Source organism: Haliotis rufescens, unplaced genomic scaffold, assembly GCF_023055435.1.
Source record: "Haliotis rufescens isolate VD_foot unplaced genomic scaffold, xgHalRufe1.0.p SCAF_11, whole genome shotgun sequence".
NCBI classification, from domain to species: Eukaryota; Metazoa; Mollusca; class Gastropoda; order Lepetellida; family Haliotidae; genus Haliotis; species Haliotis rufescens.
In genome coordinates, this window is record NW_025963791.1 from 32059237 (window position 1) to 32078980 (window position 19744).

The 19744-nt window shown below is 40.9% G+C and overlaps 1 protein-coding gene across 2 annotated transcripts in view; it reads right to left on the reverse strand.

Annotated features, from left to right (window-relative positions):
• Positions 1-19744, reverse strand: part of LOC124132524 (ras-related protein Rab-37-like) — a 156946-nt gene that overhangs the window by 68974 nt on the left and 68228 nt on the right. The gene's annotated exons all lie outside the window — the stretch shown is intronic.

Genomic DNA, 19744 nt, shown 5'->3' on the forward strand with positions numbered 1-19744 from the left:
CACTTGAATGTTCAAAATTACTTCCTGGTTCTATCTTTGTTCGTGATTCTGTTAAGGTAAACCTACACTCTTTACCACTAGGATTTGACTGACAAGATTTGATTTGATTCCACTCCGCAGCTCTCCTTAAGTAATAACATGTACATCATGCATACTAGTCACACATGGGTTCATTAACGACACGGTTCACTGGACATATTTCCTTTTTAACATACCGTCGTCTTGTTAATTATTTGAGAGTCTTCCAGGATGTTGAGAGCCCACGGGGACCTTCATACCATGATCCAAAGACCACGACGGTGTAGGTATTCCCGTAATTACTTGGGAACGTCGTCTAACCCAACTATAGATCGATATGAACTGAAGAGAATTCAATATACAGACGCCTCCGAACAAACACGGCCATTTTATCATGATTCCGTGAGCAACAGCGGGCACGTCTACATGATGTGCGTGATGAGACTGTCATCCTGGAACACCAGGTGTCCATTGTCTTATAGTGACGGCTTTGTCATAGTGTATGGAAATCTAGAATTCCATTCTCCCCGGGATGTGCTTTTAGAAATTGATTTTATAACGTGATAGGGGGATATTTAATTGAGGATCGGTTGAGTAAATGTCTCCCAAGAAATCGTTTAAATAAACAGCTGTGACAAAGTGTTTGCAAAGAGGGGGTGCTTGTTTACACAGGCAATGTTTTCGCAGCTTTTAATTAGGACTTAATCTGAACATAAAGCTGCTGCAGTCTGTTATGTTAGCATTTTGAAGTAATGACGGGATCGGCTTGAATTATTAACAAAATATTGACTCCTGTTACAGTGATATGAAGCGTTCAAGGTAACATGTTTAAACACAACTGGCACTTTTCAAAACGGAATCAATGTATATTACAGTGTCATATTTACAATAAAGGGTAAGACACAGAGTAAATATATATATATATATATATATATATATATATATATATATTACCAATGCAAGAGAACAATCAATCTAAGTCATCCTCCGAAACAGATTCCAACCGGCGTAAAAGGCGAAATAGCTGAGATAATTATATGAATGGACCACTGAAAACCAAGGAGAACACCAGGTGTTCGCGAAAAAGGGTAAGCATGTCCTGCCCTCCCGGAAGCACCCGCTTTAGAACTGCTCACGTTATGGCGTTAAGGGGACAACACCCGGATCAAAGGACAGTACCGGCGAATTTGATTCAAGTCATGAAACAACCTTTTATCAATCATGTATTTATACCATGTAGTCATGGATTAATATGTATGATTAATGTCATGAAGTATATCAATCTAACAGTTAAAGATAATGGCACTGACACAGATGTCTTAACCTCACTCATGGCACAAAAACGTCCAGATAAACATTGGGAATGATCATGATGGTCCATTCCACAATGCGATCTTAGTGGTAAGCCAGAGTTAAATTATAGGTGTTCCTCATCTTAGCACTATAGTCGCTTTGTGTAACAGGGCCTACTATCCCCTTTGAACATAATACCCCAAAAAGGCAAATAACAGACACGTGTGCATCTGACAAGAATAATATCCACATATTGAGTGAAGGCATATTAAAACATTGGTACCATGGCAAACTAACCCCCCAGCCGATACAGACGACATGAGATCCTTGTGTCGATAAGGTTGTGTCGGGACCATGAAATTACATCTTGTAACATAATAACATATATGTACATGTTGTAACATCTCGAGTTGTAAGTGAGTGAATGAGTGTGGTGTCATGCTGCTTTTGGCAATATCACGGCGGGGGACACCAGAAATTGGGCTTCACACTTTGGACCCATGTGGGAATCGAACTCTGGTCTTCGGCGTGACGAGCTAACACTTAAACTTATAATCTTCTAGGCAACCCCACCGCCCCAATAACACGTGTATGTATATGATATCATCGCATGTACATGAAGCTGTTTCATATAACATATAAAGAGAGATAATATCAACACAAGAACTTTTTAAGGGTTTGAATATACCAAACTGTTTACTTTATACAATCTGTCCGAACCTTAAGTAGCATGACTTCCAGGCGGAGTAAGGCAAGTAGTGTGACGATTTCAACGGCCCATATTGCAGGAGAACTCCACAGGGTAAGTGAGTGAGTGGGGTCAGGCATGGATGTTGTTCCTTCGTATGTCCGTCCGTTTGATCAAATCCCCGTTGTTCCTACACAGAACTAATAAAAACACTGAAAGGGTGCCAAGGTATACGCCAGAAGGAAGTTCACAGTGACTTCGAAAATTGGATTATCGCATGGGACTATCAAAATAGATTCACCAAGGTTATAATCAAGTTATTTACCTCCAAGGTATCACGAGTTTACGGTAGAACCCCAGGCAATCTAATGACGGATTGGATTGAAATTTCTATAGATTTGAAGGCCTACTCTTGCCATTCCTTGATCGATACATGATGACTCGTCGTAACTAATTAAAGAATAACGTTCAAGCTTGAATTATCGATATTTAGACAATTAGGCAATCTAAATTGTTCTTTTTTTTTACAATCCATTTACAAATATCAACAGAGTTTCGTCAAGTCATGTCATATAATTACTATCTAAAACACGAACTATAGGCAGCCAACAACTAAAGCTAACTCATCTTACTAAACATTGCGTGGAGTGAAATGTTAAACATAGCTACATCAACTACAGGTACTAGCTTCCATTATAATATCTGTAAATAAGATTTACTTATTTCGACGGGTCGTAGAATGCCACCGTATTTCGCAAAATACAAACTAGTATTTTACATTTTTTCAGAAAAAAGCACACGAAGAATTAAAGAACACGCAGGAAGTCTCTTGAAAGCTGAACGTAGTAATTCCCATCTTCATGACGCTGCATTCAAATGTTCACCAAGATAAAGCTACGGATCGCAATACGTTAAGGCAAACACATAGCTCGTGACATTCCCGTCTGGGCGTACGATGGATCAGCTTGATATATGAGGTCTGGAAATCGGGTTGGGGAAGAAATACGAGCACGACAGTGACTATCTGCATATATGGCCGAGAAAGATTCCATCTGCGGTGCAAGGTTACCATCAACTAAACCACGACGAGGTTTCGGGATCATCGTGTGCAATGCATGTTGAATTGTCTAGTCACGGAATAACGCTACTTTCAGTGATTCGTGAGGTAAAAAGCTTTACAGTTTTTAGCTCGAAAGTATGGAGACACGAAATTCGTAATGTCTGGAAAAGCAGGGTTTGGAGTAAAGAGAAGAAGGATCATTATCAGAAGAAATGTATGTTCGGAGTGCGTGAATGTGTTTGGGTCAGTGCTGCTTTTGATAGCGTTTCATGTGGGAGGCAAGCCCGGGAAAATCTGGGATTCGAACCCTCGATCAATGGTTTCCGGCAGGCTTCATGGACGCCATGCTGCAATGTGGCGCCTGAAACTACTGGGCCACCATGACCCCGCGGACGTACAAAATGTATACATTATGTGTAATTTATATAATTAATTTGCTTTACTTGCCGTATCTTGTGTAACGGTATTTAACATAAGGTAGTTTTGCGAATTTGGTTTAGAATGCTAAGAATGCGAAATTAGCTTCCGAATGACGATGCAATTCCCTATTTTGATTTGTGCCATTATGTTCCCGTGTTGTTTTTCAAGCGAACAATTGACTTGATTTGTATGTGTTTGTGACGGGTGTCATCCACGGAGCAGGATACGCTGACCTTTTCCCGAACGCCTGGTGTCATCACTGTTGTGATTGTGATTCAGAAACACATGCGTATGGTCTAACCGAAATCGAACATTGGACTCGTTCTTTAGTAGACATTTCTTATGATTACGTAAAAGGATTTGGTCGTTTTTATTTACAAGAATATCGGCAAGAATCTCAGGGGATGCCGGTGAGAAACAAGATATCATTACTGTAAGAAAGATTTGGGAGAAACTGTGCATTTGGATAAAATGTGGAAGGAACCCTTGATTTAGACAGAGAAAATGTTTTGTTTGGACTTCAAGGCAAACATAACACCCCATTGAATATTGTACTTTTAATAAAAACAAGTAATACACAGGCAATGTAGGAAAGGATTCATGCCACATTTTGAACACATACTGCATGAGATAAAAAGTTATTACAATGCTGCAAAGGTAATTTCATTTACAAATTGTAACTATGCAAACTTTTTAAGTTTCTGGTCTTCCTTCCACACTTTGTTTAAAAACTAATTTGTAAGACACACTGATACAAGGCGTTGATTTAAAGGCAAGAATTTATATGCATGAAATGATGTACACTTCTTGAATACTATGTACCACAACTTGTTGACATGACATGTATATATAAATTCTGTACCTGCTGAGATGAATAAAGAAGGATAAAAATATCATTACCGTGGCCGTCTTGGTTTAAAGGATACATTTAAAAACAGTAAGACCAGACTTTACGCCGAAGCTGTAGCCCCAGTTGATCGATATTGCAGGGAAGATAACTCTTTGAGTTGTCATTAAAAAAACCAAGCCAAATATCAGATTTATATAATTGTACTTTTTGTTTCATCCTTCCAAAATAGTCTTAAGACTCCACTTTGAAAATAATATGTTTTGCAGTGTTATTTTCATATCGACCTCCGCAATCAAGCAGAGAAAAGAGTCCTTGGGAGGTGCATCGCAGATGTTGTTATGATCACCTGAACTTCTGTTGGAAGGAAAGGTCCTGGGGGACCTGGTTAAGGTTTGTCACACCCACAATATCTCCACCATTAATGGCGGCAGTAACGAAAGAACACACAGGGGGAAAAGATGGGGGCCGAGAAATAGGATCCATTTCAATACGAGGACCTCATAATCCCACACTATGCCTGCTTATAACCACAAAACTCAAGATCGCTGTACCCTGAAATAAACAGTCATCGAAAGCCAGGTCTTACGCTGATGTTTCAAGGATCATGCTCTTCTTTGTAACTAAAGACCCGATGGTTGGACATCGTTCACAGTGACAAAAAGTAAACGCGGATCTCCACAGGGAAATCTTAGTTCGAGTGCGCCACAGGGCAATTCTAGACGCAATCACCATTTTAAAAGACTGCAGAGAAAATGAACCAGACTTTTATTTGTTGAACAGAAATAGCGTATGTTGTGAAATCGACGACGAAAGAAACGCTTGACGTGATACAAAAATTATTTGTGTAATGGAGCCATCTCTGTGATGTCGGCTACAAGGACGTGATTCCTTGCCAGAAGGTCTGAAGACTGCGGTCTGTCAGCTGCTTGACATGAGTTAAACCCCGAGACAGTTGTTGATTTATTGCTGTTGGATGTTTGGAGTTAATTTGAAGGGAGACTTATCGCATTTAGTTTCCTGGACAAGCGTGCTCTGCACTGGCATGCATATTGATAGTTTTGAGATTTGTTGAATTATATGACCCCAAGACGTTTATCGGAGTGTAATGTCAAAGATTATCAGATTCTGTCCCTGTAGTGGAATTGTTCCTTAATTTGTTTATTTGTTCCTTTTTCTCTTCATTTGCTTTATTTTTCTCTTCCTTTGAAATGGGGCACGGGTGGCTCAGTCGTCTAAGGCGCCGCGATCCGCTGTGTAGAGTTGCGTCCCTTGGGCACGCCGGAAACCTATGATTGTGGGTTCGAATCCCGGTTCGCCCCGATTATGTTTCTAGGTTTGTCTGCACCATACCGTGTGTTTCACCGAAGAGGTAAAAGTCTGAGACCTGCTCACTTCGGGCTTTCCTTCCACATTAAGCTGACACGCCGCGATATAACTGGAATACTGTTAAAAGCGGCGTTAAACCCAAATCATTCACTCACTCTCCCTTTGTACTATTTTCTATTCTTTGTACTATGTTGTACTTCCCTTTGTACTATTCTTCTCTTTTGTATTATTTTTCTCTTCCTTTGTTCTATTTTTCTCTTCCTTTGCACTATTTTCTCTTCCTTTGTTCTGTTTTTCTCTTCTTTGGTACTATTTTTCTCTTAGGGAAAAAATAGAGAATCGAACATTTTGTTCTCGGAAAAAAGCTTTGACGATACATTTACACTAGCAATATTTATTTCGGTTGGAACTAATTCATTGTGGAACTGATCATGCGTTGACAATATAAAACCAAGGTTCCTTAACTCCGAACAAATCAGAGCCAAACCGTGTTTCGGTTGATACTTTTCTTTTCGAGGAAATTAACATTGGGCTAATTGACCACTTTTTGTTTTAATGAAAATTCTGTCATAAAAATATACTTACTCTTTCTCTTATTCAAAAACTGAAAGACGGCCAATTATAAGCCAATTCTATTGCAAATGTTTCAAAACCACTGTGTATCCAAACGTTTCATTAAAAAAATATTAGCAAATAAACAGTTTAAAATTAGACAATATTCACATAATGCGAAACGAAACACCATTTATTGCACGCATATTCAGCAAGCTTTCACACACACAGGACCCAAACAGTGAAAGAACTATCTTCTGCACAAGGTTTCCGTGCTCTGCTCGCATAGCACGTACACTCAAGTCAGTGTAGTGAATTGTACATCATAATTGACAATTAGTTACAGGTCCCGCGCTAACCGATGGTTACCACGGGAACATGTCCACACAGTTTGAACCGGATTCGCCCCAAGTGTTAAACATACACTTAGTTCAGACATACAATTAGTTCAAGCCTGCTTCACATACTGTACTCATGCGGGTAACCGAACTCGGGTCTTCAAGCATCTTCCCGAGGAAAGTGAGTTAACTGACTATAAAAGTCCAGTTTCCACCCTTGCCGAACTAGGCTGGTATTATGGAGTTACATTTTGGCTGGGCTAACGAGTCCAATCAAAATCGCGCACCGAAATCGAGATCCGGTTTGTAAAATGTCGTGCAGATTTCTGTCGATTGCAGGATTTGCAAAGCATGTGCACCGCCAACTCGTTGTCAACAGATATTTTCCAAGTCTTTTCATATCTTTAACCAAGGTGCTTACGTGATTTGATGCACTTCGCGATGTAAGACCCGTTTTATAACAATATAGATCTTGATTATCAATCAGATCGTTTTGACTGGGCGCCATTTTGTTTGAAACAAATGTAAGTGATACGAGAGGTGGAATCTGATTGGTCCATAGGAGAGGCTTAGAAGGAACATAACTCGTAATAACAACTGGTCGCGCTACGGTCGAGCCCAGGAATTCCAGCCTAGTTCGGAAAGGGTGGAAACTGGACTTTTATAGTCAGTTAACTCCCTTGCCTCGGGAAGATGGTCTTCAAGGTAACGATCGAACACTTTTACCACTACACCACCGCAACGCCCATACGATTTTAACGCCAGCTGTCTTTCATGACAGAAGGTCCTTTTAACAAGATCACATTATATCAGTTCATCGACAAATGACAAGGAGCAATTATATCCAGCCGCTATAAAACGACAACAGTGGAGATTTTAAAGTTCGTGTTTGTCACTTTTCAGTTCAAATCAATTTATTTTGTGGCTGAAATTGGTTTAAAGACATTTGACTTTAAGTTCTGCATTATCCATTTAACTTTTTGACACACGGTTATAAATCACGATGAAAGGCTTAAAAGGTCAAGTTTGAGCTGTTACTCGTTTACAATTTTCAGATAGTTTGAATCTGCTTCAGAAGCAGTTAAAAGTGAGAAATTAAGCCGAAATAAATCACGCTCCAGGAAAATGTTAACACTCCAACAGGTTAATACAGACGGTTGACACGTTTAATACAACAATGATTGCTTGGCAAAGGAAACGTGCAATTCTAAGGAAATTAATTTAGCTAGGTTTCATCAGTTTTCTTTACTCAGTATTAAACGCTAACGTTATAATCAGTAGTAAACACAAAAACTGATTGGTAACGAATGTGTTTTTGTATGTGGAATAAGAACGGCTGAACAATATTGAGTCACCTGCTTTTAATGGACAGAACGCAACGCAAGCCAATTGTCAGCCAATCAGGAAACAGTTGAGCTTAGTGGGTGTGGCCTAATATTGTTTCGATTTATGGATACATAAACGCAAAAAATGCTTGCTTCAACAATTAAATTTTATGGAGTCACTTGCAATTTTTTCTATTTATTTAAAACAAAAATAATTGAGCACCTGTTTATTTTTGAAAAAAATAAATTGAGCTCTAAAACATTAAAAACAATTCTGAACTCAAGCCCAAATTCCAACCCAAACCCTTTTATTCAAATAGTTGCTCCCTAAGTAGCTTGTTGACGTACCTCAAATGAGGACAATCTAATACCCCATTGGGATCTGGATTAGAATCGGCCATCAGTAGATCTCAAGAAGTGTGGTACCGTCATGTGATATTCGTTTGAAATGCGTATGTGTATGCTGACCAACAAGACAACGTTCGTTGACGAAATCCTTTATCGTAGCAATGGAAATCTTCGAAGAGGTAGACGCGACCTCCGATCTTCTTCTCGAAACACATGTCTCTTTGAACGGCGTTACATATCATCCTGTCTGTCCATGTTACAGCTCACACACGTCTTCAACTGTAATGAGTGAGTGAGTTGGGTTTAACGCCGCTTTCAACAGTATTCCAGTCATATCGCAGCGTGTCAGCTTAATGTGGGAGGAAAGCTTGAAGTGATGCAGGTCTCAGACATTTACCACTTCGGTGAAACCCACGAGCACGGGTATGGTGCTGACAAACCTAGAAACATAATTGGGGCGAACCGGAATTCGAACCCCTAATCATAGCTTTCTGGCGTAGCCAAGGGACGCGACGCTATACAGCGAATCGCGGCGCCTTAGACGACTGAGCCACCCGTGCCCCCGTCATAGCGAGAAGTCAACTTGAGACATTCTAATCAATAAAATATACGAACTATTATAGATATTTCGTTGTATTATGTTGGTATGTAGTACTTTAGGGTCTGTCTAAATCAAGAATGAATTTAACAAGGTGATGATCTTGAAATGTAGATGTGACACATGAGTAGAACACTGCAATGTTTGACTGTTTCATAATGTTGAAAAGGCCAGATTATCGGTGTGATGATGTGAAGCATACCAGTCGATAAACTGACAAGAGACGTCATTCTGGACAATCTGCAACTTCTCAAGCGCTTCACTGGCAAAATGAAACAATATTACAATCGATCTAATGTTAGGGGAAGCAGAAATGAACACTGAATGATTTGGGCAATATGCAAACCGACCTAATTGATGGATCGACGGGACTGTAATCACTGGATACCTATATGGTTAACCTAACCCATTTAAAAGCGCAACCTGCATTAATCCCTGTGTCCCCTGCACAATGATATATCGCAGCAAAACGTTGATTATGTCGTCTTTGGGGAATAAATCATCTGATAATCGATGTTCAATTATTCTACAGATTGCTGCGATACAGAGGTAGACGGGCATTATGCGTGGGACTCTTGTGTGTACAGAAACTGTGTGCTGTACACTGGTGATGTAAGAATGAAGTTGAGTTACTTTTTTGCTGGTGCTGTTTACGATAGCCGACTTAACTGCTGATTACTCCAGACGGATCTTACATCCACGACAGCCACGCCTCTCTGTGCTACTCCACACCACACCACGCCTCCCTGTGCTTCCCCACACACGACGCTCTCTGTGCTACACCACGCACGACGCTCTCTGTGCTACACCACACACGACGCTCTCTGTGCTACACCACACACGACGCTCTCTGTGCTACACCACACACGACGCTCTCTGTGCTGCACCACATACCTCGCTCTCTGTGCTACACCACACCACACACCCTCTGTGATACACCACACACCACGCTCTCTGTGCTACACCACACACAACACCCTCTGTGCTACACCACACACAACACCCTCTGTGCTAACCACACACGACGCCTCTCTGTGCTACAACACACCACACACCACGTCCTCTGTGCTACACCACACACCACGCCTCTGTGCTACACCACACATAACGCCCTCTGTGCTACAACACACACGACGCCTCCCTGTGCTACACTACACACGACGCTCTCTGTGCTACACCACACACCACGCCCTCTGTGCTACACCACATAAAACACCTTCTGTGCTACACCACACACGACGCCTCTCTGTGCTAACCACACACGACGCCTCTCTGTGCTACACCACACCACACACCACGTCCTCTGTGCTACACCACACACCACGCCTCTGTGCTACACCACACATAACGCCCTCTGTGCTACAACACACACGACGCCTCCCTGTGCTACACTACACACGACGCTCTCTGTGCTAACCACACACGACGCCTCTCTGTGCTACACCACACCACACACCACGTCCTCTGTGCTACACCACACACCACGCCTCTGTGCTACACCACACATAACGCCCTCTGTGCTACAACACACACGACGCCTCCCTGTGCTACACTACACACGACGCCCTCTGTGCTAACCACACACGACGCCTCTCTGTGCTACACCACACCACACACCACGTCCTCTGTGCTACACCACACACCACGCCTCTGTGCTACACCACACATAACGCCCTCTGTGCTACACCACACCACACCTCTCTGTGCTACACCACACCACACCTCTCTGTGCTACAACAAACCACACCACGCCACACCATACCTTACAATTTCGTTCAATCCACGCCTCTACCCTCCTCGCCAATCCTCTACACCATCCCATTACATTCCTCTCTCTTCATCTTCTCTTCGCTCCACTCATACCTCCTCTGAATATGTCCAATTTCCTTATTCGCAAGTACTATACGTAATTTAGTCGACTATCATCATTGAGATAATGGAACTTTAAATGAAACTTCGGCCACTGAATGCGGCCAGAGACCGTTTCAGCTGACACCTAGGAAGGGGGCCTGTGTTGATCCGGAAGATATGTGACGTGTGAACATCTGGTTCACAGTACGTGCTACCGGGTCATAAAGTTCAAGTACAGTTTGTTAGAATGGCATCATCGCATACCTCCACTTTGACACAAATGATGGTTGCATTGCCTCCCAGGCTGAACGTGCTGAGTGCTGGGTAACAACACGGTACTTGACGACTGCATCAACGCCATGCTGGGTGTGAGTCGTGAAACATATGACCGCATCAGACTGACTCAAAGTTGTTGGCCAGAAACTCAATCTTCGTTTTTCTACAGTTAAAATGTTGTGGCAAAGGATGAGGCACAATATTGTCACCTAAATAACAGAGTTCCACAATCATATACTTCAAAAATAATGTATCTACACATACTCTACAAGGCTTCTGTAGGCTCCCTACTATATAAGAGTGGCGAACAGAGACAGAGAGAGATATACCACGGGTCTTCCGTCAGGAAGTGCATACATCTGCAGAATGACATTTTAATGCATCAGAGCATTTTTTAATCGGTAAGCTAGCTATCTACTCCTGTTTACAGTATCCTAATATCCAGCTAACGACCTTGCCTCCATCTACCCTTCAGCACAGGATGATTTTCCGAACTTTTTCCAACAAGTCACCCAAGCTCACAGACGTCCTCGTCCTTCTATCATGAAAGGTATGAGAACCTGGTCTACAGCGGCAACATCACCAGAGTTACCATACCCAGAGTGGTTTTACATGTAATTGTAAAATTGTCAATAAACGCGACTTGAGTCAAATGGTGGTTGTATATTGCACGGAAAGGTCAATCCAGGCTATGGGAGTTGTGGTAATGACCTATGGTTTTGGAGAGTCATTAAGAACTCACAAAACGAGCATTTGGGTATCTTGAGACCACAAAAGGAAAACATCCAAACAGACAAAACACACACTTCGTCTTAATGTGTTTCCAGCAGTGTTATTCACAGACTTTTTTACAGATATAAAAATAAATTCCCAAGAATATCAACAACCCCCCAGACAGTAAGTGTTGTCAATATCCATTCCTTGTTAACGTACGCAGCATGAGAAGTGACAGAAGCGTCCTCCTATGCCATGGGAGTATCTCGGACTAACGTGCACCATTGTCATTACCCTAAAGTATTGTAGCTCATTATCTTACGTTGTTTTCAAGAAATAAAACCTGCAATTGTACCTACTCTGGGTAACTGTTAATGTTTGCTGTTAAAAGTTACGAACATAAACTGTACAAAGAAGCATTAGGGAAATGAGTGTGTTTCCTTCATCGCCAGCGTTTAAGATGAACACTTTTAAGAACAATCAGTGTCTGAAATGTTATACTCATGCTTTTTCTCATACATCTACCATACCTCTCCGGGGGGACGGGTGGCCCAGTCGTCTAAGGCGCCGCGGTTCGCTATCCAGAGTTGCGTCTCTTGAGCACGCCAGGAACCTATGATGGTTGGTCCGATTCCCCGTTCGCCCCGATTATGTTTCTAGGTTTGTCAGCACCATACCCGTGCTCGTGGGTTTCACCGAATTGGTAAACGCCTGAGACCTGCATCACTTCGGGCTTTCCTCCCACATTAAGCATACACGCAGTGATATAACTGGAATACTGTTAAAAGCGGCGTTAAACCCAACACACTCACTCACTCACTATACTTCTCCACATCTTACATGAACCAGTTACGTATGTTGGTCGCCATCGCATTCAATGAGATATGGAAGTGCGTGAAGTTTGAATTTGGGACCGACCATTTGATGTCTTTGAGATTATGAAAGTCAAGCCCCCTATGTGTAATTACTCAACATTCAGAATAGCATTGTAAAATTAACGTTTCGGCTTATAAATAATAATAGTTACTGTGACTTACACAAAGCAACAAACATCAAGGGGTTACCTAATCATGGGTAATCTTAATCAACAAATGCATTTTTAAGAATAATGATTACTAAACCTTCTTTGTCCAACTGTATCGACCCTTACGACAGCAACGATACGATGAATATAACTAACCGGCATATTTGAACACATATTGTGTCTAAAAAATTAAGAAAGATTGGGAAGATGTTGTTCACTCAATGTTATATTATCTTTAATAACGGTGTTTGTAGCCAACACATTCTATCCAATCTGAGAAGGAAGTTCAGCAAATTAAAATTTACATTATTCTAAATAGATCACCACCACGAACATTGCAATTAAATAAACAGGTCTCTTAACATGTATATAAAAGTTCATTCTGAGCAACTCTGCTGTTCTACAACCCGGAAGCGAATATTTAATTACATAGAAATAAAAAATAATATTCTCAACCATTTATGTATATTTGCCACACTGGGTATCATTTCAAAGTTCGCAAGAAAGAAAATAACCTGAGCTAGCTATTGAGAAAGACTTGGAGGACAGCCCCCACAGAATCTCAAAGTTGTCTGTGTCAAATATCCTTAACAAATCACACGGTGACATTATCACGCGAGAATTTACGAGATATCGATTCACAGCCTACCATTAGATTTTACAAGGACCCGTCAAACTGGGAAATATAGACTGCATGAGATTTACATCATGTTTTTCTCAGTGCTGTAAATGTCGATCATTTTAAAGGCATGGTATTAAAGGTTTAGCTGTCATAATCAGCGTACCACATTACAAACTAAACAGTCGAGACAATCGGTACACAACGAAGTATTGATTAGAGAAAGACGATGCTTTTTTTCCATGCCTTTCCCAAAGGAATTTCTGAGAAACGCAACTCCATGAATACACTTTCCGCTGTTTTTGAATGTTAGGACGTAGGACATTACTCAGGACAAAACACCCCCAGCTCAATATCGTATTCGCACGACAGGGTTCAAATAACATTTGAGCGAGTGTATAAGTTGTGTCACAGGGACCAACTTTTTACATCCGGAGATGGGGTTTGGGATTTTGTGTGAAGACTAGATATTTTTTCAGCTACGGCGGCCAAAGCTGATATTTATTTAATTAAAACTATAGCGGTGTACCACTTGAGAGCATTATACCGGTGACCATGAACCTAAATGTTTTTTTGTTTTTTCTGAAAAACAACAGTTTGGCAATTTAAAACAACAGACTGAAACATAATTATTTTCTTCAAGGACAATGTATTGTGTACGATGAAATAACCCCCCCCCCCCCCCCCCCCCTTCCCCCCCTCCAAGAATATCAATTAGTGGGCCCCTTAAGCCGTTTTGAACTGTGTTTCAGTAATACCACAGTGTACCTGTTCAATTGAGGAGGAAGGCCTCAAAGGATAACACTCGATTAAACAACCTCAAACGTTGTATAATTCACATTGTATAAATTCTCCTTGCTTTATTGCAAGAGTGTCAGTTTCAAGGGACATATTAAACCACTGATGTACATCAAAACACGACTCTTTGATGCGGAATAATATTTTTAAATTGCGTGGTTTGAGACTAATTAAAATGACTCAATGCTTTATAAAAAAATGCATTATAAAACTTTTCTCATAGTCTTTTTGAAGTTCAGTAAAATCTGTCACATCTTTATCAAAGGAAGTTTCGATTCATTGGAGGCTGTTGATTGAGAGCTGGTATTTTTCCTTCTATTGGTAATGTACAAGTATTGATTTCATATACATATCAGACAAAACATGCGACTTCTTTGATGTCCCTAAACATGTCACGATAATTACTGATATTAACAAACGTACAGAGAAACTATCAGTATCATGGCAAGATGCACGTATGCTGAAGTGGGGAAGTGTTCTTTTTAAAAATAATTGTATAGAGCTTATACCGAGTTGTTTACAGATGTTTCAGATGCTTATGTATATACGCAAGACATGCGATTGGAATGTGCATGTAAAATAATCAACGTTTCATTTCATTTAATAAAAGATTGAGAAAGATACATGTTATGGTATGTTGAATTCATACGGAAGCGTAGTGGGGCCACGGTGAAATTTTATTTTGTCTAAGTATCTCCTACGTAGGACTTCGTATCTTCTACGTAGGACTTAGTATCTCCTACGTAGGACTTACTATCTCCTACGTAGGACTTACTATCACCTACGTAGGACTTAGTATGGACTAGAATAGCTATCTCCTACCTAGGACTTAGTATCTCCTACGTAGGACTTACTATCTCTTACGTAGGACCATAGTATGGCCTAGAATCACTATCTCCTACGTAGGACTTAGTATCTCCTACGTAGGACTTAGTATCTCCTACGTAGGACTTACTATCTCCTACGTAGGACTTAGTATCTCCTACGTAGGAGATAGTTATTCTAGTCCATACTAATAGACTAATAGTCCATACTTATAGATACTAAGTCCTACGTAGGAGATACTAAGTCCTATGTTGGAGATATTAAGTCCTACGTAGGAGATACTTAGACAAAAAAAAATCACCGTGGCCCTACTACGCTTCCGTAAATTCATGTGTATGCGTTTGGTGAAGTTGTTTTAACGTAGCGTTCAAGATTATTAGCACATATGGCTGCTGGTCCCAAAGTATGCTGGTTTTACAATGCTGGGCCTCTGTGACACCATGCCGCAGGTTAACATGGAAACCACACTCAAACACATTATCCGAACCGACCAGTCCTTGTTTTATTCTTGATGCAACAAGCAGGGTAACAGCAAGTACCATGTTTAAACGTCGTTTTGGTATGACGCAGCCGGGGGATCGAACCACCAAACTTCATTTCTTCAGGCTAACGCTCGATCATCCGCATACGGGAGGAGGCCCACATGTGTATACGTAAAGTGTGAATGAGTTGGTGTATCTCAGCATTTAACATTATTCAAGTTACTGCACGGTATATAAGCTTAAAGTGGGATGTAAGCCCAAAGTGATGCAGCTACATGCATATTTTTGTGACCTTGTTGTAACCTACGTCTAGTGTATGGTGCTGACAGCTCAAGGATCATACGCAGAACGTACATTGGACTCGAACGGACAACCAGTGGATTCTGGCATACTTATAATGATGTATGAGGTTAATTTACATTCATAAATGCTATCTCTATATCATTAATATACTACTTGTTATACGTATCACTGTTATCAAATATCATTTTTAGATAATGAACCTTGTACGAGTGACTGAGTGAGTTTGGTTTTACGCAGCTTTTAGCAATATTCCAGCAATATCACGGCGGGGATACCTGAAATGGGCTTCACACATTGTACCCATGTCGGGAATCGAACCCGGGTCTTCGGCGTGACGAGCGAACGCTTTAACCACTTTGCTACCCGACCGCCCGAACCTTGTACGAACATGCTCAAGTTGCACAAGCATGCCACAAAACCATAACTTATTTGTCTCATTTAAAACACTGACCTCATTTAAAGCAACAACAAGAATCTGTCAAGCGTCGCATGCAACCAGGCAACCGGCCATAGGTCGACAATGTCCATTTCCCTTTAGAGATTATATGACAACACGACACAAGATTTGGCGACCGTGGCAGTTTAGCCAATAAACAACTCTCTTTGACCTCCACTAGATCTGGAAATGAGCTATAAAGGTTCAGCCATGCGAAAAGCACGGAGTGGAATGGGTATTCTCTTCATTTACCTCGGCTGCTTCCTTTCCTTGTAGTTGGTATCTTGCAAGTCATCGATTTCACCATAGGTGGTTATGTACGGACGCCAATTTCACCCCGTGTGATGACACGTAACACCCTTACTGTATGGTCAAAGTAACTTGGTACTGAATAGCATTTTGACCAGAGTTAATGGAATTTCAGATTAAATAATAGCTATGCTTAAGGGCTTTTGGTAACAACGGATTTGTCCGTAGTAACATCATTGGCCCAAAGTTCAAAAGGTGACGGCGTGTTACAACATCATCTGCGTGGACAAACCAACGAAGAACATCATGTAACGATAGTTCGGTTCATATTATCTGGATCGTTATCAGAGTCGAAACTTTTAGGTCCTTCTAACACCATAACATGCCAGACAGTATCATCGAGAACAACGTTTTCTTTTAGGTCCTTCAAACATAATAACGTACTAGACAGTGCCATGGAAATCAAGAATGGGAGATGTTTACTTTTAGGTCCTTCAAACACGATAGCATACTAGACGGTGTCGTTGAACTTAAAAGGGAGGACGTTTTCTTTTAGGTCCTTCAAACACGATAACATACTAGACAATGTTGTTGAACTCAAGAAGGGGAGCGTTTACCTTTAGGTCCTTCAAACTCGATAGCATACTAGACAGTGTTGTGAAACTCAAGAAGGAGGACGTTTACTTTTAGGTCCTTCAAACACAATAGCATACTAGACAGTGTCGTGGAATTCAAGAAGGGGGACGTTTACTTTTCGGTCCTTCAAACACGATAACATACAGACAGTGTTGTGGAACTCAAAAAGGGAGGACGTTCCTTTCAGGTCCTTCAAACACGATATCATACTAGACAGTGTCGTGGAACTCAAGAAGGAGGACGTTTACTTTTAGGTCCTTCAAACACGATAACATACTAGACAGTGTCGTGGAACTCAAGAAGGAGGACGTTTACTTTTAGGTCCTTTAAACACGATAGCATTCTAGAAAGTGTTGTGGAACTCAAAAAAAAGGGAGGACGTTTCCTTCTATGTCCTTCAAACACGATCACATACTAGACAGTGTCGTGGAACTAAAGAAGGGGGGACGTTTTCTTTTAGGTTCTTCAAACACGTTAAAATACTAGACAGTGTCGTGGAACTAAAGAAGGGAGAACGTTTTCTTTTAGGTCCTTCAAACACGATAGCATACTAGACAGTGTCGTGGAACTCAAGAAGGGAAGACGTTTTCTTTTAGGTTCTTCAAACACGGTAACATACTAAACAGTGTCGTGGAACTCAAAAAGGGAGGACGTTCCTTTTAGGTCCTTCAAACACGATGTCATAATAGACAGTGTCGTGGAACTCAAGAAGGGAGGACGTTTACTTATCGGTCCTTCAAACACGGTAACATACAAGACAGTGTCGTGGAACTCAAGAAGGGAGGACGTTTACTTATCGGTCCTTCAAACACGATAACATACAAGACAGTGTCGTGGAACTCAAGAAGGGAGGACGTTTACTTATCGGTCCTTCAAACACGATGACATACAGACAGTGTTGTGGAACTCAAGAAGGGAGGACGTTTACTTTTCGGTCCTTCAAACACGATAACATACAGACAGTGTTGTGGAACTCAAGAAGGGAGGACGTTTACTTTACGGTCCTTCGAACACGATGACATACTGGATAGAAGCTGAAACTTTACAGCTGTCCATCAAATTTCCCTTCGTGTACTATAACAGGTTTATGAATAAGACACCAGAGCCCAATTCCATGAAGCTCTTTTTACATCAAGACAGTCGCTGGTCAATGTTAAAACTATCGTGTGTGATGGTCGTCGCGCGACGTAGTCTTTGTGAGCAGGGCGTCCCTTCAGAAGTGCAAATATACGACCACGTTGGTACACGTCATCTTTCAAGGAGTTCGGGTTTACGTACGCATGAAGCAACAACAATCACTTTCTCGGCATGTCTATCTACTCCCAACCTGACTGGGTTTTTTCCAAAACGACAAACATTCTTCATGACACAAAACCGTTTGTTAAGGTCAGGGGGTGACGATATCAGTGTTCACACCTTGATACCTCTTCACTGTAGAATAAGGCAGACAAGCAGAAAATATCCATTACCTCCTTGTAGCAAGGCCCTCAGAAATAAGTCCAAAATTCCACTCAAAATCCGGGCAAATTGAAAATCAATACAATGTCACTGGATGTTTTCCTGCACGCCAGAGGCCTTTCACGTGCCCGTTTGCACGCAGTTATAATCTCTCAAAACTAAAATCTCTTCACGGAGGGTTGAAGCACCACCGTGCCGGAAACAGGCTTGGCAAGAGCAAATCTTCACAAATAACTCTTCATCGATCGAAGACTACGATTTATAGAATTATCACAAAAACAAAGCTACCTTAGTCTTCATAATTGACAATCAGAGATGAAACGGATGATGTCTTTGGAAGTGGTATCCTATTTATAGAACCCTGACAACCCAATGTCCTAATTTGATAATGGTTGAACACGGTCCATACGACTAAACTATCGACAGCGCTAGAATTAGATTTGGTCATATTTAAGTAAGCTGTAAAGAAATATGGCACTGAAGCATGGACTATGAAGGAATAAAATGCACTCACCTGCCAAAAATGAAATCTTCTTCCGCGTCCGTTGTCGTAAAATGAACGGAAATACCAAACGGCAGTACTTCCGGTATTCAGGTCCAGATGTCTTCACTTCCGGCCTAAAGATGACTGTCCATAATATAGCTGAGCTATCAGTATGACTGACCACGATCAAAGAGGTTTCCATTTATAACCACCTCCTTCGAAATGAACATATAGATGGCTTAACAAAGGGAAGCCATCGGGGGAAAATGCACAGTTTACGTTTCCACCTATTCTAATAAAAATATAGTATTTGATATATGAATACCTTGTTTTCGAAAACCTCGCTCCCTTGTAGTTAACATAACAATCAAAACCCTTTATCCATAATTTTATCTTTAAAAGAAATAATTAACATTGATAAATCTAAAATATAGTTACTCTGTAGCTACCAAATGCGTTAAATACGTTGGATATGGTTATCACTACCTCGTTACATTATTCCGTTGATAGAATGTAGAAAGTGTCTGTGGACTCGCATGGGTAATTTTTTTTTAAGCAAGTCGGTTGAACAGTTGAGAAGTAATTAACATCAAAATACTCGTTGGAATTTTGTGTGATAGAGCTTAGACTACTTACAGACATTCCTTTTTTCATTTCAAACACATGGTGAGTACATTTAAATTTTGGGATTTGTAGTGACGATTATAAACGTTCTGGTGAACGAGTTATGCATGATCCTTTAACACTGTATGGATTCATTTGGTTAAGACAAA